Source organism: Lampetra fluviatilis, chromosome 53, assembly GCF_964198595.1.
Source record: "Lampetra fluviatilis chromosome 53, kcLamFluv1.1, whole genome shotgun sequence".
Taxonomy (NCBI): domain Eukaryota; kingdom Metazoa; phylum Chordata; class Hyperoartia; order Petromyzontiformes; family Petromyzontidae; genus Lampetra; species Lampetra fluviatilis.
This window is the reverse complement of record NC_136327.1, coordinates 8,839,180-8,861,190: the sequence shown is the minus strand read 5'-3', so window position 1 is coordinate 8,861,190 and position 22,011 is coordinate 8,839,180. Positions and strand designations below refer to the sequence as shown.

At 56.8% G+C, this 22,011-nt stretch overlaps 1 protein-coding gene and 1 pseudogene across 1 annotated transcript in view; both read right to left on the bottom strand.

Moving 5' to 3' along the window:
• Positions 1-4,822: 4,822 nt before the first annotated feature.
• LOC144949193 (proline-serine-threonine phosphatase-interacting protein 1-like) overlaps positions 4,823-22,011 on the bottom strand; it is a 60,234-nt gene continuing 43,045 nt past the window's right edge. Inside the window, exon 16 of the transcript XR_013640256.1 lies at positions 4,823-4,850. The gene's annotated coding sequence lies outside the window, so the exon portion shown is untranslated. The remainder of the gene's footprint in view (positions 4,851-22,011) is intronic.
• Positions 6,982-7,300, bottom strand: LOC144949192 (PHD finger-like domain-containing protein 5A pseudogene; annotated as a pseudogene).

The following is a 22,011-nucleotide window of genomic DNA, read 5'->3' as shown; positions in this document are numbered from 1 at the left end:
CTGTGTGGTGTGTGTGTGCTGTGTGTGTGCTGTGTGTGCTGTGTGCTGTGTGTGTGGTGTGTGTGTGGAGTGTGTGTGCTGTGTGTGCTGTGGTGTGTGTGCTGTGTGTGTGCTGTGTGCTGTGTGGTGTGTGTGTGTGCTGTGTGTGGTGTGTGTGTGGTGTGTGTGCTGTGTGTGTGCTGTGTGTGCTGTGTGTGATGTGTGTGTGCTGTGTGTGTGCTGTGTGGTGTGTGTGCTGTGTGTGCTGTGTGGTGTGTGTGTGCTGTGTGTGCTGTGTGTGTGCTGTGTGTGTGCTGTGTGTGTGGTGTGTGTGTGCTGTGTGTGTGGTGTGTGTGTGGTGTGTGTGTGCTGTGTGTGCTGTCTTTGCTGTGTGCTGTGTGTGCTGTGTGTGCTGTGTGTGCTGTGTGTGTGGTGTGTATGTGCTGTGTGTGGTGTGTGTGTGCTGTGTGTGTGTGCTGTGTGTGTGTGTGGTGTGTGTGTGGTGTGTGTGTGCTGTGTGTGTGGTGTGTGTGTGGTGTGTGTGCTGTGTGTGTGTGGTGTGTGCTGTGTGTGTGGTTTGTGTGCTGTGGAGGGTGTGTGGTGTGTGCTGTGGTGTGTGTGTGTGGTGTGTGTGTGTGCTGTGTGGTGGGGCTGTGTGCTGTATGTGTGTGCTGTGTGTGTGGTGTGTGGTATGGGGTGTGTGTGCTGTGTGGTGTGTGTGCCGAATGTGTGCTGTGTGGTGTGGGGTGTGTGTGGTGTGTGTGTGCTTTGTGTGTGTGCTGTGTGTGTGAGGTGTGTGTGTGTGATGTGTGTGTGTGGTGTGTGTGCTTTGTGTGTGTGCTGTGTGTGTGCTGTGCGGTGTGTGTGGTGTGTGTGTGGTGTGTGTGTGCTGTTTGTGTGTGGTGTGTGCTGTGTGGTGTGTGCTGTGTGGTGTGTGCTGTGCTGTGTGTTGTGTGTGTGTGCTGTGTGGTGTGGGGTGTGCTGTGTGGTGTGTGTGCTGTGTGGTGTGTACTGTGTGGTGTGCTGTGCCGTGTGTGTGATGATGTGTGTGGTGTGTGCTGTGGTGTGTGTGTGTACTCTGTGCTGTGGGGTGTGCTGTGTGGTGTGTGTTTTGTGGTGTGTGCTGTGTGTGTGCTGTGCCGTGTGTGTGTGTGGTGTGTACTGTGGGGTGTGTGTGTGGAAACACGCATTAAGATTATTTAGATAATTGTGGCTGCCATAAATGCATACCCGTAAACCCCATATCAGTGCCTGCCTCATTACAGACCAATTCAGACCTTATTGGTCACCCCGTGTCCTTATAAATCTCGACGTTCCTCCTACAAAGTCCCACCACCAGGGAGAAACACAAACAAATAGACACAAACACAGAGACACAAATACAGAGACACAAACACAGAGACACAAACACAGAAACACAAACAAATAGACACAAACAAATAGACACAAACACAGAGACACAAACACAAACAAATAGACACAAACACAGAGACACAAACACAGAAACACAAACAAATAGACACAAAACATTTTTGTTGCCCTATCGAAACGGCTGTACTCCGCATGGACCTGAAAACTCAGTTTCCCTGCACAAGAATGCGGGGTAAACCGTGTGGGTGGAAAGGTTTGTAATTGTCCAAATGATGGACACCTTTGTTGAGCGGCTATCATTTGTGATCGCCAGGTCGCTTCTGAAATATAAGTTAACAGATCAATGGGCTTTGCTTGGTAGGATGGGGGTGGTTTAGTTTTAATGGTTTTTGTTTGGGTGATTTGTTTACCTTTATCGTACGTTGCACTACTATCGCGTTTATTTTATTTTATTTTTTATTGGCCGCCGCTACTGGACATCTGTGAAAAGTGCAAGTATTGTGGTTAATGCAGACGTGATTTCTCGTAAATAGGTTTCAGTTCTGTTGCCAGAAAAAAGGGAAAACCCCTCTTCTCGTGAGACCGTCTATTGTCGGCGGCACGACTTCGTCAGGACAGTCGGTCGGCCGTCTGACGAGCGGCGCCTCGGGATGGTGAAGACGACGACGTCGAGGAGAGGCTGGCGATGACGAGGTGGTGACGACGAGGTGGTGACGACGAGGAGGATCTTGAGCAGCACGACGGGGATCATCCCACTTCCAGCAACAGCCCCGAGCTCCCGTCTGGGCCCTTCTCGTACGCCCAGCGCGGCCTCGCTCCGCCCCCGGCCACGCCCCCTTTTTGGAACCTTCTAGCGGGTTCCCGGGGCTTCCCGATGGGCCCCCTCGGTGACCTTTCCCCTCTGTGACCCCTCGGGGTCCCCCTCTCGTGTCTATCGTGGCTTGCTGACGTCAGTGCTGCCGTGCACCGCATTTCACCTTCTCCGCCAGCAGCCAGCGCTATGCCACTACACTTTGATACCGGCAAAAAATGTCCCGTTTTGCAGTGGCACGCTAGTAGCCGTGGGTCTCTGGGATGTTGACGTCACTGACTCGTGTCTCTGTTGTTGTTATTGATGTTTGTGCTTATTTTGTTTTCGTGGCTTTCCTTGATCTGTTTGTTAAAATAAAATTCACTTTCTGAGGAGTTTATAATTTGCTTGGTGGTTGTTAAGAGATTGAAAACTAATTTCTCTAAAACGGATTGTTTCGTGTGTGTGTTAGTTTGTTGTCCTTCCCCGCGCGGTTAGCTACGTACGGTGCGAAAGAAGTTCAACATACACACATTAGCACGTTTGGCTACGTACGATGCGGAAGATTTTCAACATACGTACATCAGCACGGTTGACTACGTATGGTGAGTAAGATGTTCAACAGACATACACGTGAATAAATAATATGATTTGGCCCTCACATAAATAACTAATGCACAGCGTTGTGAGATGCGATTAGCGTGAATGACGCTGCTGTATATAATTACATTATCATTATTAGTAGTTGTGATGAATGGATGACTCATCATAGCACCGCGCATGGAGCACAGCAGCTGAGCACGTAGACGAAGGAGACTCAGACCGTCAGCAACAAACAGCACCACTCTCAATGGTGTGCGGTTGGCGAGAGTGAAACGCACACCTTCTAATTGAGCGTCGATCGTAGGGACTCAGGGGAGAGAGACGGTGGTGGTGGTGGTCATGGTGGTGGTCATGGTGGTGATGGTGGTGGTGAAGGTCATGGTGGTGATGGTGGTGTTGAAGGTGGTGGTGATGGTCATGGTGGTGATGGTGAAGGTGGTGGTGATGGTGGTGGTGAAGGTGGTGGTGATGGTCATGGTGGTGATGGTGGTGGTGAAGGTGGTGGTGATGGTCATGGTGATGATGGTGGTGATGGTCATGGTGGTTGTGGTGGTGGTGAAGGTGGTGGTGATGGTGGTGGTGAAGATGGTGGTGATGATAACGGTGGTGGTGGTGGTGGTGAAGATGGTGGTAGTGGTGATGATGGAGGTGGTGGTGGTGATGATGGAGGAGGTGGTGATGATGGTGGTGATGGGAGAGGGGATTGCAGAGAGGTGAGGCGACCTGCAGTGTGATAGCAACACCACCACCACCAACAACCACAAAAACCACCACCACAACTTCCACACCTCCACCACCAACCACAATACCACCACCACCACCAACCACACCCAAAACAATTCCAACCACAACAGCCGCGCCTCGAGGCGGAGCCGCGTCTGGGCGGCTGTCGCCCAGCATGGCCGTCGCCTCGCGTGCCACGTGACGCGCGCCACGTGACGCGTGACGCCCTCAATCGGCGCTCGCCAACAGCAGCGCCGACCTCGCCACCTGCCGCCGGCTTTGGGGTCCCTGACCCCGGACGCACGGGGTCAGGGATCCAGGGGTCACGGGGCCATTTTCGAGGAACACATTTTTGTAGCAAAGACAAAGGTCTCCCACCCCCAACCGTATAGCCTCAGAGATTGTTGGGGGCAAGTGCTTTTCGCGAGTGGCACCTGTGAAGGTCGCCACGGTACACTCAGGGGGTGGGTGGCCAGCAGCACGCAACATGTCAGGCAGACAAAGACACACACGCAACAGGCACACACCAACAACACACACGCAACATGCACACACACCACAGACACACATGCAACATGCACTCACACACAACACATCAGACAAAGAAAGACACAACAAAACACACAACAGACACACACGCAACATGCACACACACAGACACGTAACAGCCTGAGTGGAATCGTCCCTATCCTGCAATGCATTTAAGCGAACAATGTTTGTGTTTGCATGTACGTTGAACTTCTTTCACACCGTACGTAGTCAACCGTGCTAATCGGATGTGCAGGGGAAGGACGTCAAGTTAAAGACAGATAATGATTTAAACAAAAACAGCCCCAATCAATCAAGTCTTCATTTCTATAGCACTCTTTCGTGCAAAGGATGCCATTCAAAGTGCTGTACAGATGTAGTGTAGCACAAGTCGGAGACGAGGTAGTTGCAGGAGGCACCTTCTTTATTAACACTCTTGAGGTTCAACAGGTTCGCCTCCGTCCTTCTCGATGTCGTACAGCCCGGCCCAGACACGACCCCGTCCGTGTTGCACCGGCGGCGTCGACCGAGACAGCCAACGACTGTCCGGCCGCGCGATGATCGTGTGAAGGCGGCAGCGATGACGAGACGAGTCCACTCCCAGAGCAGGCAGCCCGGAGCTCCTCGCTCTCCGCTGCTTTTATCCTACTCGTCGCGGCCTGGCTCCGCCCTGGCTCCGCCCTAGGCACGCCTCCCTTCTCGAACCCACGAGCGGGTTCCAGGGGCCTCCCTTTGAGGTCTTCCGTGACCCTTGCCCCAGTTCCTCCGCCCTGCCGGCACACAGCCGTGCATGTGGTCGACGGCGTGTGCGCTGTCCACCGCAGTTGCCGCTGTTGGACAGCAGTCGGCGCTGTCACTACACAGATATAAAAATAACATTATTAAAAGACTAAATCGCAGCAAGAATACAAGCAATTTCAAAACATTTTTATAACAACTAAAAACAAAAGCTCCTGTGGCTTAACTGATACCAGAAAGGAAGAACGTTCCAGACGGTCGCAGAAGCAGCTCGTCTGAAAGCACCGCGCGACGACCGTCGTCTTCATGCGATGGGCAGCAGCCAAAAGTCGCCGCCGCTGCCGCCGCTGCTGTTGAGCAGAGTTGGCGTGATGACGATGGTTCGTGCTGCCTGACGACACCAGCGAGGGCACTTTGTGTGTGCGCTTCGTTTGTGTGGTGAGCGCTTTGTGTGCGGCGAGCGCGACCTCACGAGAACGCATTCGTTAGGAGAAGACAACGTCTCCTTGCCATGTTTATCTCGCCAACAAAATACATAAAAAAAATACAACATTGTTGTGCACACGCGCTGTCGTGTTGTGTACACGCGTCATCGGCGGCTAGGAGATTTTAACTACCTCGCCTGGTATACAGGAGGTCGTGGTGGGTTCGATCCCGACCCTGACGCCTGCCGTATATTTGGAGTTTGCGTGTCTCGTGAGTTATTCTGCGGGTCCTCCGGTTTTCCCCTCCACATCTAGAATGAGCGTCCACGTGTCTAGAGAGGATGTGGCTGCTGCTACTGCACATTCCCATGCGGCGATGACGGCGACGATGATGATGATGACGATGAGCCGCCACGTCGTTGGAGCTATCGTTTGTCATAGCCGGGGTCGCTTCTGGAACAACAAAGAGCTGCGTAGCAACTCAAGTGGGGCGTTTAGCTGGTAAAACACAAAAACAATAGTTTGCCTTTAGTAAATACTGAGGAGTAGAAGAGGAAATCAACGTTCGGTTTTAGTCCGGTCTTAAAATCACCAAATTGTTACGGCTGATCGGTGATGGCGGTGTGGGTGGGGGTTGTGGTGGGGGTGGGGGTGGTGGTGTGGGTGGTGGTGGGGGTTGTGGTGGAGGTGGTGGTGGGGGTTGTGGTGGGGTGGTGGTGGGGGTGGTGGTGCTGGCGGTGGGGGTGGCGGTGGTGGTGGTGGGGGTGTGGGTGGTGGTGAGGGTGGTGGTGGTGGGGGTGATGGTGGTGGGGGTGGAGGTGGTGGAGGTGGTGTGGGTGGAGGTAGTGTGGGTGGGGGTGGCGGTGTGGGTGGTGGTGGTGGTGAGGGTGAGGGTGGTGGTGAGGGTGGTGGTGGTGCGGGTGACGGTGGTGGAGGTGGTGGAGGTGGTGTGGGTGGTGGTGGGGGTGGTGGTGGTGTGGGTGGTGGTGGGGGTGGTGCTGGCGGTGGTGGTGGTGAGGGCGGTGGTGGTGGGGGTGATGGTGGTGGGGGTGATGGTGGTAGGAATGGAGTTGGTGGAGGTGGTGTGGGTGGAGGTAGTGTGGGTGGGGGTGGCGGGGTGTGGGTGTTTAGTAAACTCTGCGGAGAGAGGAGCTACTGAGAGAGAGGGGGGGCTCCGGATGTGAGAGTTTATCGGTAAACACGGATCCGTTGAGACCTCTCTCTCTCTGCCTCTCTCTGCCCCCCCCCCTCTCTCTAGCCCCTCTCTTTCTTTTTCATGAAGTTTAAAGTTTAATTTCTATTTCTGTAATAATAAAACAATGTTTAAGATATTTTTAATAGATCCATAATTCAGAAATTTGAGCGTGAAGCCATCAACTTTATTTACGAGTTAAAAATTAAAGTTCAATTCTTGCGTATTTATTTTGACCCCTAGAGAGGCCAGGGAATTAACTGATGACATCCGCGAACATGCAGGTATCACTTGATGGTACGGCTTCTCTGCCCTTCGCATCTTCTGGGACAAAGTGAATAAAAACAACTTCCAGTGGCCGTAAAGTCCTGGACCACGCAGGGAACAATGTATCACATTACACCACGTGGTGTGCTAAGATCATCATGGCTGCAAACAGGATTCCACACGAATATACAATGTGACCATCATATCACACAGTGCAAGCCAATGGTCATAATGTTCTTATTTTTAGATAAATTATCCACAACATTCTCGTCAGACAATCGCAGAAAATAGGAATTCCATCATTAAAAAAAAACACATTAGAAAAAAACTTAAATGTGAGTGGTGTGTCATGATGCTGGCAAAGGTTATCGTTTCCTGAATCCATATTTTTGGCGTTCATAAAAGAAATCTGTTTGAGAGCTCCCAAGGTTCACGATCTTGGGACAACGATCTCTATCCTTCCCCTGGATGGTGCACTCCTCGCAGTAGTACGCGGCCCCCGCAGGTCACACAGCGGCCTTGCTACGAGCCATCATTGCACTCGTCACAGAGGCGCACGTGCGTGCATGGCCGCACGTACGAGTCGCAGATCACACACCATCCATCGCGTTTCTCACAGAGTCTGCCAATAGCCACGCCGGCTTGTTCGCGGCAAAAGATCAGATCGGGATGATGTTTGGCCATTTCCCGCGCTCGAACGACACGAGAGCCACAGAGACACACTCCGTCTCCACCCACAATCCCCTCTTTCTCTCCCCCTCTCTGTCGCCCCCTCTCTATCGCCCCCTCTCTGTCGCCCCCTCTCTGTCGCCCCCTCTCTGTCGCCCCCTCTCTGTCGCCCCCTCTCTGTCTCCCCCTCTCTGTCGCCCCCTCTCTGTCGCCCCCTCTCTGTCGCCCCCTCTCTATCGCCCCCTCTCTATCGCCCCCTCTCTATCGCCCCCTCTCTATCGCCCCCTCTCTATATCCATCTCCCCGCAATGACCGCGATCCTCACTCAGCAACGACCATAGGATAGAGAGCTGATCGTTTATTAGAAAGCTCGCTGAGTGGTGGTGCCAGGCTAGGTGCACCTCGAGGCGTCCTGCATAGCTGGTGCGGACGGAGGCGAGATGTTAACTACCTCGCCTGGTACACAGGAGGCCGTGGTGGGTTCGATCCCGACCCTGACGCCTGCTGCTGCTGTGTATTTGCAGTTTCTCTCTCTCTCTCGGGGGTTTCCCTCCACGTGTAGAATGAACGTCACGCGTTTAGAGCATTTGGCTGCTCGAAATGTCCACACGATAAGCCACTTCCTTGGGCCAACATTCGTGGCCAGGCCTCGACTGAGAGAAAGATCTCCACAGCTCAGTGAGCCTTAGCTGGCCAAATGACGAGAGTGTCGTTTTATTAGGATCGGTGACACTCATTGTGTAGGCCTCTACGCGCATGGCGGACACCCCACGTGTCTCTGTGTGTGCGCGCGCTTCGTTGGCGCAGGAGGGGGCACAGGCGGTGCATCGGCCACTCGTCTCAGTCAGTCTGCCCCGTGACCTACTGCCGGCGAGCGTTCGACACTTCACGTGGCCTCGACGTGCACCTAGCCTGGCACAGCAGTCAACCCATGGCACCTGGGTCAGTCCCGTGACCTTCTCCTGGTGCACCTAGCCTGGCACAGCAGTCAACCCATGGCACCTGGGTCAGCCCCGTGACCTCTTGCCAGTGGGCCTTCGACAGTTAACGTGGCCTCGAAGTGCCCATTGCCTGGCACAAGCGCCGTGGTAACGCCACCGTCACTGCATCGCGCGTTTTCAGATGCGCCTCTGCGTCCGTCTGGAACGCTCTTGCTTCCAATGTGAGGAAGCAACTGACAGCTATGCACTTTTAAATCATCCAGATTGGAAACTCACTTTTTTTAGAGCAGATTTTCGTGTTTAGTTTATTGTACCCCCCCCCACATCTCCGATTAGCACGGCTGGCGACGTACGATGTGAAAGATGTTCAACATACACACATGAATCATCTAATAATGTATGTATGTTGGTTGTAACGACACACTCATATATTTACGCGATCTAATCCAAAACACATCTATTATGAATGATATTGGTCGCGAAAGCCTAAGTGTTAAACATCCATACATATGTAATAAGAGCCTATGTCAGATTCACGTGGTGATCGGCTTTGCCGGTCCCGCTTTACAGCCAATGGGGGGAGAGCCTGGGAGCATGGCCCCGGCGTGATCACGGGATGTCAGCTAGGTGATTGGTTTCGTTGGTCTTGGCCTCAGCCAATGGGAAGACAAGTCGGGGGCGTGGTCCCGGGAGTTGATGGGGGATCTGGAACATTCGGCGCAGGCTATTGAGGATTGGCTGGAGTGTACCACGTGAACCAGGCATTAAATAAGGGGAGAGAGGAGAGACAGGGGGTCAGACACGGAACTAAGAGAGGGAGAGGCCACGCGCGAGTGGGGCTCCGGGTGCCACGTGGTGGTGGGTCTCTGGTGACTGTCTGCCCGCTTCCCGTTGCCTGCCAGCAACGGGGAGTGTTTGTGAACTGCAAAGGAAGTGAAATAAAAGGACTGATTCTACAAGCCGTCTCCAGCGTGTTATTACATTGGTGTCAGAAGTTCTTCTGGGACCGTTTGGACGATCTTCACTATGTCCAAGCACCTCAGGAAGAAGAACCCACCCGACCCTCCATCGGAGGAAGTTGCGGAGACGGACGACGACGATCTGGTAGGAGCTACGGCTCCTCTACCTCCGACGGCCGCTCTCCTCGACGCCGCACATCGCCCAATGGAGGAAGAGGCAACCACCTCAAGGGCGGACTAAGGATGGCGGCTGATGGCGGAGCAGATCGAGTGGCTCCGCGCGATTCTGCTCAATCTGGTGACGGCGGTCGCGTCCTCTACGGGCCTGGGTCGGCCGCCTGCGGTTCAGCTCGATGCCGAGGACCAGGATCTTTGGTGGGAAACGACGTCTGCCATTGCTCCTGCCACGTGGGGGGAGGCCTCCATCTTGGGCGGGGCGGCGGCGACGGAGCCTTTTGACGCCATCTTGCGCGAGGCTGCTACCACGCGGCCGCCGGACGCCATTTTGTCAGAGACGCGCAGAACGCGGGAAGCGCAAGTGGAGACGCCCGCGGCGTTTGCCTGCCACCGCGGACATCGGCTTCCACAGATTAAGGAATTTATCGCCTGGGGCGATTGGAGTGCTTTTACGTGGCGCTTTGAGTCGGCCTTCAGATCCGTGCGATGGACGGAAGCGCTGGAAGCGCTGCCCACGTTGCTGGACGATGTTTCACTGGCGGTCTTCCGATCCATCTCGGCGTCCAAGAAGAAGACGCTTCGTGATGCTTTCGCAGAAATGGTGGAGTTTTACGACCCGCCGACGGCGGCCATGAGGAAATTTATGTCACGTCGTCGAGGATCGGAGGAGTCGCCCTTGGCTTACCAGGGGGGCGCTGGTGGCGTTGGCCATGGCCGCTTACCCAGACGCGACGGCGGATCACCTCGATCCTTTCATCCTTTCCCGTATGCTGGAGCTGTCCCAGGAAATCAACATCTCGCGATGGGTAGCTCGCTGCTTGGACGCTAAATTTAACATCAAGCGCTGGGATCAGATGGCGGCATGGACGGGGAAACCTGAAATCGACGGCCCACCTTTAGGGTAGTCTCCACGACGGGTTGTCCACTGCTCCGACGACTCCGGCGACGACACTGGATCCCGAGATGGCGGCTGAACGACCGGAGTGGTGACTACGCAAGCCGACCACGTGCGGGGGCCGGGTCGACCGACCGCCGGCCGACGACAGCCACATGCTTCAAGTGTGGCCGACGAGGCCATTTTGCCCGCGACCGCCGCTGCCGACCTCTGCCATCACCGCTTCCGCCGAGTGGGCCTCCATCTCCTCCACCGGGCGCGGAGCCGCGACACCCTCGGGCCAGTCGGAGCAAATCGGACACCCGGAAGGTCGTGTCACATCATTCATCCACTCGCACACGTAGTTGCACTTCCAATGATAATTGTGATTCTTCGGTGTCATTACCACGCTCTACCACACAATGGAAAAAATTGGCTCGTAGGGTTGTGGCTGCGGCGTCGGGTTCGTCGACGGTACGGGTACCATCGACGGCATCGACGTCCGGGTTTTGGTGGACACTGGCGCATCTGCCACCATCATTTCAGATGTTATTTTTCATCTTTTGTCTATTCCCACGTCATGAATCCGCAGGGTTAATGACGTGTGTGTAGCCGCGAATGGGGGTAGCATGGGTATTTTCGGTCAAGTTGATGTGCGAATTGCTATCGGTAATATTACCGCAGAAGGATCGGTGTTGATCTCGCGCTCACTGGCCGTCCCATGCCTATTAGGCACCGATTTCTTGCGCCGCATGCCACTTAAGATACTGGTCGACCAGGATTGTTTAGAAATGCCGGGGGGTCGTAGGATGTTGTTCCTGCCTTCCCTGCTGGCCCGTTCACCGCCGGGTAATGCTGTTAACGCCATGGTCGCTGCCACAGTAGAAGTTCCATCGGGCTCACAAATGCTTATCCCGCTGTGTTACCGTAAACCCCTTCAGGTTAAGGATGGTACGATGGGTGTGTTATTATCCCCAACGAATTCGGTGTCTAAATCTTTTTCCTTGGTGGCGGCCCAAACGATCGTACGGCCGGGTCAGGCCCCATTCATACAGGTGTTAAATGGGGGGCCAGACCGGGTCGTTGTCCCGGCTGGATCGGTATTGGCTCACGCCACTACCGATTTCGCCACTTTTGACGGAAAGCCACATGTTAAAACACACACCGATGGACCGCCACGCGATCGTTCACAGGAACGGTGGATCGCGGACTTGTGCGGAGAAAATTCATCTTTATCAAACGCGCAGAGGTCTGCTTTGCATTCGTTGTTACTACAGTATGCTGACGTTTTCAGTAAAAATGATTTGGATCTCGGCCGCACGTCGCTTTTGTCGCATCATATTGACACCGGTGCGACACCTCCGGTTTGTATGCATCCGCATCTCAAGAGCCGTGCAGAAAGGGAACACGTGCGCGGCGCGGTAGACGAGATGTTGGCGGCGGATATTATTTCGCCGTCCAACAGTCCGTGGGGCGCGCCGGTGGCACTGGTTAAGAAAAAGAATGGTGGGACGAGATTTTGCGTCGATTTCCGCCGGTTGAATAAGATATTCGTGGCGGACGCATACCCTTTACCACGGATGGATGACTCATTGGACGCTTTGTCAGGGGCAAAATTCTTCTCCACCCTCGATCTGTCCTCGGGCTTTTGGCAGCTCCCCCTCGATGACGCGTCGAAACCCAAGAAGGCATTCCGCACGCCACAAGGCCTCTTTGAGTTTAACCGCTTACCCATGGGCTTAAATGCGGCTCCGGCGACGTTCCAACGCCTGATGGAACTGGTACTGGCGGGACTACAGTGGGAGACATGCCTCATTTATTTAGACGATATTATCGTTTTTAGTCGCACGTTCGAGGAACACCTCCAACGCTTGGAGACTGTCTTTCAGAGGATGCGCTCGGCTGACCTAAAGTTTAAACCAAAGAAATGCCACCTTTTGCAATACTCCGTCCATTACTTAGGTCATATTGTCAGTTCGGACGGCGTGTCCACTGACCCTCAGAAAACGCGATGTGTCCGAGAGTGGCCTACACCCACTTCGGTGGGCGACGTTCGGCGCTTTATAGGCTTTGCATCCTACTATCGCCGGTTTGTTAAGAACTTTGCCACGCTGGCTAAACCACTGCATATTCTGACGGGCAAAAATCAAAGGTTTAAATGGGGTCCGGAGGAGGAACGCTCTTTTCACTCGCTCCGGGATCACCACGCCACGGCGCCTACGCTCGACTACCCAGACTTTTCCCAGCCGTTCATCCTTGACACGGATGCTAGCGATATCGGCATCAGGGCCGTTTTATCGCAACGTAAAGACGGGGTTGAACGAGTGGTTGCATACGGCAGTAGGGTTCTGTCCCCGGCAGAAACACGATATTGCGTGACAAGGCGGGAACTTTTGGCGATCGTGCATTTTGTTCGCCTGTACCGGCCGTACCTGTATGGAAGGAAATTCCTCGTTCGCACTGATCACGCAGCTTTGCAATACTCGTTGAAATTGGACCAACCATCAGGCCAATTGGCACGGTGGTTGAAATCGTTACAGGAATTTTCCTTCGATATCACGTACCGCAAGGGTGCTCGCCACGCCAATGCGGACGCGCTCTCCAGGTTACCACCCATTCCCCCGGGCACTTGTCTGACAAGTATGCACCGCTGCGGGGCGCCGCTTACCTCGCGCTGTCCGGTTATGGGGGCGATGTCGAACGAGGACGGCCAGGATGTGCCAGTGGATACTGATGATACCCTGCGGCTGCCGGACTCGGTTTGGCTACGCGAGCAGGAGGCCGATGCCTCTCTGGCTCCGCTGCGGAAATTGATCGGGAAACCGAGAGCTCATTTGCGGGATGGAAGTGGCGGATGTTCCGGGGCCAAGCGGGACTATTAATGTGTACCGATGTATTGTCTGACCGACCACGCCTGGTCGTGCCTACATCCCTTCGCCATGATCTGCTTCGCGCTCTGCACGCTGACAAATTAATGCACCTCGGCGTGCAAAAGACTTTGGCCGCAATGCAGAAAGATTTCTTTTGGCCCGGCATGACGGCAGACGTCAACGACTTTGTCCGGTCATGCCATGATTGTGCGAAGAGGAAACCGCCTCGGAAACATTATGTGCCGCCATTACGTTCCATTGAGGTATCCCGTATAAACAAATTAGTTGCTCTCGACATCCTCGGGCCGTTCCCTCCATCTGCTAGGGGCAACAAATACCTTCTGGTCGGGGTAGAATATTTTTCTCGATGGCCTATGGCCTGGCCTCTGCCTGACCAGACGGCCGCGTCCATCACCGATGCTTTCGTGAATGGTTATGTCATAGATAAAGGAGCACCCGAGAGACTGCTCACGGATCAGGGACGTAACTTCTCCTCCAAATTGCTCAAGGATGTTTGCGATGCGCTGGGCACAAAGAAAATCCGCACTTCCCCTTACCATCCGCAAACGGACGGCATGGTGGAATGATTTAACCGCACCCTTTCGGCTATGCTTTGTCACACGGTCAGTGAAAAGCAGACCGATTGGGACTTGCACATACTGGGTGTCTTAGCGGCATACCGCATGGTTCCGCACGCGTCCACGGGATATTCGCCATTTTTCTTGATGTATGGTCGTGAGAACGTACCCCCCATTGATGTACAACTGGGTACGCCGAGGAAACAGCCGTCCCTTTCCTTGCCTGATCACGTACGGGACTCGCTTGAATGAGATACAGAGGCGCGAGAAGCCGCCAGGTGTGCGACGGCCCGTACGCAGGCAAGGAACAAGAGGTGTGCGCGTCGATCGCGTACCCACATGCCCTGGTCGGTGGGTGATCAGGCATGGCTCCACTGCCCTCAGGTGCCGGTAGGCACATCCCCTAAATTGCACAGGACCTGTGACGTTGGTGGACATTCGGAACCCACAGAGTGTTCGCGTCCAATACGGGAAACGTCGGTGGTAAGTCCATTCGTCGCGACTCAAACCCTAAGTTGACCCGCGTACCGACACCTCATCTACACTTGTTGACCTGCCGGGGTCTGCTGTGCCGAATATGCCGCTTGCCTCGCCTGTTGATCCCCAGCTGGACTGTGTTGTGCCACCCGCAGAGGAACAGGTTTTGAGGGCTGCTGAGACCCCTGCCGTCCCTCCTCCAACGGGACCTGATGCTACTGGTTCTTCACGTTCTGTAGATGTAGATGCCACTGGTTCTTCACGTTCTGTAGATGTAGATGACACTGTGTCTTCATGTTCTGTAGATGTCGATGTCACCACCGCCGTCTATTGCGCGGCGGTTGAACTTACGACTCTCGGTCCGTACAGGCAACTGGACGTACGGACAGGTTTGTTCGTATCTCTGAAAGTTCGTAAGTCAAATGTTCGTAAGTAGAGGAGTCCATGTACTTAGTGGTGAACGGCGGCTTTACATTTGTCATGTTAATATCGTGGCTTTTACAGCCTGTACCACAATTCTGGCAACGTCCTGATGATGCTGATAATGATGCGGTTGATGATGCTGATGTTAATGATGATGCTGATAATGCTGATGATAATGCGGCTGCTGGTGGTGGTGATGATGATGATGCTAATGCTCATGATGCTAATGATGATGCTGCTGATGATAATGCTGCTGATGGTGGTGATGATGATGTTGATGCTGCTGATGAGGATGCTGCTGATGCTGGGTTGTTGCTGGTTGCCCGCGACACGTGCGATCCCCGTTGTTGGCACGCGCCGTGGAACCATCTCCAGCATCGCAGCGGCGGTGCTTCTCGGAGCACGAGAGCGAAGCAGGAACGTTCGCTCACGTTGACAGCTTCATTCGAAACTAAACCTTAAACATTTTTATTTTATTTTACCAAGGAAGCCCCGGTTTTTCAGAAGCGACCTTGCTATCGCAAATGACAGCTCAACCAAGTGGGCCGATCATCATCATCATCATGTGGACATTTATAGCAGTAGGCAAACACTCTCAATGCAAGTTCATTCTAAATGTGGAGGGAAAAAAATCGGAGGACCCGGAGAAAAATCCACTCCAACGTGGGGAGAGAGAGAGACACCGCAAACTCCAAATATACAACAGCAGCCGTCAGGGTCGGGATCGAACCCACGACCTCCTGTATACCAGGCGAGGTAGTCAACATCTCCTAGCCACCGTGATGACGATGAGAGAGAGAGACACGCAAACTCCAAATATACCGCAGCAGGCGTCAGGGTCGGGATCGAACCCACGACCTCCTGTATACCAGGCGAGGTAGTTAACATCTCCTAGCCACCGTGATGATGATGATGAGAGAGAGAGACACGTAAACTCCAAATATACAGCAGCAGGCGTCAGGGTCGGGATCGAACCCACGACCTCCTGTATACCAGGCGCGGTAGTCAACATCTGCTAGCCACTGTGATGATGGTGGTGGTGGAACCCACGACCTCCTGTATACCAGGCGAGGTAGTTAACATCTCCTCGCCACTGCGACGCCCCAATCGCCGTGTCGGGTGGAGGAGGGTGCACAACACAACATTTCACTTCCACAGCGATCTGAGCCAAAACATTCATTACGAATCTCTCCTACTCCGTTACGATGACTCCGATGATGGTGATGATGATGATAATGGGATTCTCTCGTCATGTACAGATGTGATTGTTGTTGGCATGGGCCAGGCCGATGGGTCCTCATCACGGCGTGAGCGTGGAGACTCCGCCTGCTACGGCTCACCGACTCGCTCACTCACTCACACACTCACCTTCTCGTGCGTTCACTCACCTATTCACCTGTGCAATCACTCATCGACTCGCTCACTCACTCACACACTCACCTTCTCGTGCGTTCACTCACTTATTCACCTGCGCCATCACTTACCTACTCGCTGACTCACACACTCACTCGCTCACTCACTCACACACTCAGTCGCTCATTCACTCACACACTCACTCACACACTCACTCACTCGCTCACTCACACTCACTCGCTCACTCACTCGCCCACTCACTCAGACAATCACTCGCACGCTCACTCGCTCGCTCACTCGCTCACTCACTCACTCACTCACTCGCCAACTCACTCACTCGCTCACTCACACACTCGCTCACTCGCCAACTCACTCACTCGCTCACTCACACACTCGCTCACTCGCCAACTCACTCACTCACTCACACACTCACACACACTCACACACTCACCTCCTCGTTCGTTCACTCAACTATTCATCTACGCAATCACTCACCGACTCGCTCACTCACACTCACTCACCCCCCTAATCGCTCCCTCAATCACTCACCTACTCGCTCACTCACTTGCTCACTCACTTACCCACTAACTCACATACTTGCTCACTCACACATCTCACTCACCCACCTACTCACTCATGCACCCAGTCACTCACCCGCTCGCGCACTCATTCGCTCACGCCCTCGCTCACTCAGCCCGCTCACTCATCTGCCCGTGACCCCTGGCCGATCTTCTGTGATTCACTGACCCGTGACCACGTGGCCTCGAGGGGGGCGAACTGAAGAATCCGGGATTAGCGATGAAGGGGTGGGGAGGGGGTGCGGGATGGAGGGTGGGGGGAGGGTGGGTCTGTGGGGAGGGGTGGTGGAGGGTGGGGGGGATGGAGGGTGGGTCTGGGGGGAGGGGTGGAGGATGCGGGGGGGGGGCATTAGGGGAGGGATGTTCAGTTCTCAATCGACATTAGGCTGGCTGGGAAGTCAGACATTTCGGCATAAGGCACTACCACTAGAGTACAAGGCACGCCTATCCATAATCCTTCATTATTGTACCTTATATTAAAGAGAAAAATCCACGCGACCACGGGGAGAGAGAGAGACACCGCAAACTCCAAATATACAGCAGCAGGCGTCAGGGTCGGGATTGAACCCACGACCTTCTGTATACCAGGCGAGGTAGTTAACATCTCCTAGCCACTGTGATGATGATGATGAGAGAGAGACCCCGCAAACTCCAAATACACAGCAGGCGTCAGGGTCGGGATCGAACCCACGACCCCCTGTGCACCAGGCGAGGTAGTTAACATCTCCTAGCTACCGTGATGATGATGATGATGATGAGAGAGAGACACCACAAACTCCAAATATAAACTACCTCGCCTGGTATACAGGAGGTCCTGGGATCGATCCCGACCCTGACGCCTGCTGCTGTATATTTGGAGTTTGCGTGTCTCTCTCCCAGTGATTGCGTGGATTTTTCTCCGGGTCCTCCGATTTTCCCCTCCACATTTAGAATCAACATCACGTCGTTTAGAGTTATTTGGCTACTGTTATACATTTCCACACGACGACGACGATGATGATGATACGCCAACTTCGTTTGAGCTTCCATTCAGTAGCAGCCAGGGTCGCTTCTGAACGAGAGCGACGAGCAGCTCAGTGGGGCCTCACCCGGTAAACTAAATTTGTATTTTATATATATATACGTGTGGCGTGAACCGTTAACCGGTTTTTTTCCATTCGGTTACCGGTAACGCAAGAAGACCCACACGGACGCGAGCGAGCCAGGCTACCCGTGCGCGTCGCTGTTGGAGTGCGGCCTGCGAGTTTATTTGGGAGTCGAGTGGAGGAGTTTATTTGAGACTCCGTCACCCGTCATGTTTGGGGTCAAAACTCAGGGATGGACGGAGGGCGGTGGGGGGGAACGGGGGGGGGGTCTCCCACCATCACCCCTCCCCTGCATCTCGCTTCCCTCTCCACTCCGCTTGCCTCTCCTCACTCCCCCCCCCCGTCTCTCCCCCCTGCCCCTCTCCCCCTCTGTCTCCCGTGTTATGTGCTGGATGTTTTTTGTTGTGTTAAATACTTGAGGGCGCCGCGGTGGCTAGGAGATGTCAGCTACCTCGCCTGGTATACAGGAGGTCGTGGGTTCGATCCCGACCCTGACGCCTGCTGCTGTGTATTTGGAGTTTGTGTGTCTCTCTTCCCGTAGTCGCGTGGATTTTTCTCGGGGTCCTCTCACTGCGCTCTCTCCCCACCCCACGTGCGCTCTCTCCCCACCCTACATGCCCCCTCTCCCCACGTGCGCTCTCTCCGCACCCCACGTGCGCTCTCTCCCCACCCCACGTGCGCTCTCTCCCCACCCTACATGCCCCCTCTCCCCACGTGCGCTCTCTCCCCACCCCACGTGCGCTCTCTCCCCACCCTACATGCCCCCTCTCCCCACGTGCGCTCTCTCCCCACCCCACGTGCGCTCTCTCCCCACCCTACATGCCCCCTCTCCCCACGTGTGCTCTCTCCCCACTCCACGTGCGCTCTCTCCCCACCCTACATGCCCCCTCTCCCCACGTGTGCTCTCTCCCCACTCCACGTGCGCTCTCTCCCCACCCTACATGCCCCCTCTCCCCACGTGCGCTCTCTCCCCACCCTACATGCCCCCTCTCCCCACGTGCGCTCTCTCCCCACCCCACGTGTGCTCTCTCCCCACCCCACGTGCGCTCTCTCCCCACTCCACGTGCGCTCTCTCCCCACCCCACGTGCGCTCTCTCCCCACTCCACGTGTGCTCTCTCCCCACTCCACGTGCGCTCTCTCCCCACCCTACATGCCCCCTCTCCCCACGTGCGCTCTCTCCCCACTCCACGTGCGCTCTCTCTCCACGTGCGCTCTCTCCCCACGTGCGCTCTCTCCCCACCCCACGTGTGCTCTCTCCCCACCCTACATGCCCCCTCTCCCCACGTGCGCTCTCTCCCCACTCCACGTGCGCTCTCTCTCCACGTGCGCTCTCTCCCCACGTGCGCTCTCTCCCCACCCCACGTGCGCTCTCTCCCCACACCACGTGCGCTCTCTCTCCACCCCACGTGCGCTCTCTCTCCACGTGCGCTCTCTCCCCACGTGCGCTCTCTCCCCACCCCACGTGCGCTCTCTCCCCACCCCACGTGCGCTATCTCTCCACGTGCGCTCTCTCTCCACCCCACGTGCGCTCTCTCCCCACCCCACGTGCGCTATCTCTCCACGTGCGCTCTCTCTCCACCCCACGTGCGCTCTCTCTCCACGTGCGCCCTCTCCCCACTCCACGTGCGCTCTCTCCCCACCCCACGTGCGCCCTCTCCCCACCCCAGGTGTGCCCTCTCTTCACCCCACGTGCGCTCTCTCCCCACGTGCGCTCTCTCCCCACGTGCGCTCTCTCTCCACGTGCGCTCTCTCCCCACCGCACGTGCGCCCTCTCCCCACCCCACGTGCGCTCTCTCCCCACGTGCGCTCTCTCCCCACGTGCGCTCTCTCTCCACGTGCACTCTCTCCGTACCGCGCGTGCGCCCTCTCCCCACCCCACGTGCGCTCTCTCCCCACGTGCGCTCTCTCTCCACGTGCGCTCTCTCCCCACCCCACGTGCGCTCTCTCCCCACGTGCGCTCTCTCCCCACTCCACGTGCGCTCTCTCCCCACCCCACGTGCGCTCTCTCCCCACCCTACATGCCCCCTCTCCCCACGTGCGCTCTCTCCGCACCCCACGTGCGCTCTCTCCCCACCCCACGTGCGCTCTCTCCCCACCCTACATGCCCCCTCTCCCCACGTGCGCTCTCTCCCCACCCCACGTGCGCTCTCTCCCCACCCCACGTGTGCTCTCTCCCCACTGCACGTGCGCTCTCTCTCCACGTGCGCTCTCTCCCCACTCCACGTGCGCTCTCTCCCCACGTGCGCTCTCTCCCCACTCCACGTGCGCTCTCTCCCCACCCTACATGCCCCCTCTCCCCACGTGCGCTCTCTCCCCACGTGCGCTCTCTCCCGACTCCACGTGCGCTCTCTCTCCCCACGTGCGCTCTCTCCCCACCCCACGTGCGCTCTCTCCCCACACCACGTGCGCTCTCTCTCCACCCCACGTGCGCTCTCTCCCCACCCCACGTGCGCTATCTCTCCACGTGCGCTCTCTCTCCACCCCACGTGCGCTCTCTCTCCACGTGCGCCCTCTCCCCACTCCACGTGCGCTCTCTCCCCACCCCACGTGCGCTCTCTCCCCACCCCACGTGCGCCCTCTCCCCACCCCACGTGCGCCCTCTCCCCACCCCACGTGCGCTCTCTACCCACGTGCGCTCTCTCCCCACGTGCGCTCTCTCTCCACGTGCGCTCTCTCCCCACCGCACGTGCGCCCTCTCCCCACCCCACGTGCGCTCTCTCCCCACGTGCGCTCTCTCTCCACGTGCACTCTCTCCCCACCGCACGTGCGCCCTCTCCCCACCCCACGTGCGCTCTCTCCCCACGTGCGCTCTCTCTCCACGTGCGCTCTCTCCCCACCCCACGTGCGCTCTCTCCCCACGTGCGCTCTCTCCCCACGTGTGCTCTCTCCCCACCCTACATGCCCCCTCTCCCCACGTGCGCTCTCTCCCCACGTGCGCTCTCTCCCGACTCCACGTGCGCTCTCTCTCCACGTGCGCTCTCTCCCCACGTGCGCTCTCTCCCCACCCCACGTGCGCTCTCTCCCCACACCACGTGCGCTCTCTCTCCACCCCACGTGCGCTCTCTCTCCACGTGCGCTCTCTCCCCACGTGCGCTCTCTCCCCACCCCACGTGCGCTCTCTCCCCACCCCACGTGCGCCCTCTCCCCACCCCAGGTGTGCCCTCTCTTCACCCCACGTGCGCTCTCTCCCCACGTGCGCTCTCTCCCCACGTGCGCTCTCTCTCCACGTGCGCTCTCTCCCCACCGCACGTGCGCCCTCTCCCCACCCCACGTGCGCTCTCTCCCCACGTGCGCTCTCTCCCCACGTGCGCTCTCTCTCCACGTGCACTCTCTCCGTACCGCGCGTGCGCCCTCTCCCCACCCCACGTGCGCTCTCTCCCCACGTGCGCTCTCTCTCCACGTGCGCTCTCTCCCCACCCCACGTGTGCTCTCTCCCCACGTGCGCTCTCTCCCCACTCCACGTGCGCTCTCTCCCCACCCCACGTGCGCTCTCTCCCCACCCTACATGCCCCCTCTCCCCACGTGCGCTCTCTCCGCACCCCACGTGCGCTCTCTCCCCACCCCACGTGTGCTCTCTCCCCACTCCACGTGCGCTCTCTCTCCACGTGCGCTCTCTCCCCACTCCACGTGCGCTCTCTCCCCACGTGCGCTCTCTCCCCACTCCACGTGCGCTCTCTCCCCACCCTACATGCCCCCTCTCCCCACGTGCGCTCTCTCCCCACGTGCGCTCTCTCCCGACTCCACGTGCGCTCTCTCTCCCCACGTGCGCTCTCTCCCCACCCCACGTGCGCTCTCTCCCCACCCCACGTGCGCTCTCTCTCCACCCCACGTGCGCTCTCTCTCCACGTGCGCTCTCTCCCCACGTGCGCTCTCTCCCCACCCCACGTGCGCTCTCTCTCCACGTGCGCTCTCTCTCCACCCCACGTGCGCTCTCTCCCCACCCCACGTGCGCTATCTCTCCACGTGCGCTCTCTCTCCACCCCACGTGCGCTCTCTCTCCACGTGCGCCCTCTCCCCACTCCACGTGTGCTCTCTCCCCACCCCACGTGTGCTCTCTCCCCACCCCACGTGCGCTCTCTCCCCACCCCACGTGCGCTCTCTCCCCACCCTACATGCCCCCTCTCCCCACGTGTGCTCTCTCCCCACTCCACGTGCGCTCTCTCTCCACGTGCGCTCTCTCCCCACGTGCGCTCTCTCCCCACCCCACGTGTGCTCTCTCCCCACCCTACATGCCCCCTCTCCCCACGTGCGCTCTCTCCCCACGTGCGCTCTCTCCCGACTCCACGTGCGCTCTCTCTCCACGTGCGCTCTCTCCCCACGTGCGCTCTCTCCCCACCCCACGTGCGCTCTCTCCCCACACCACGTGCGCTCTCTCTCCACCCCACGTGCGCTCTCTCTCCACGTGCGCTC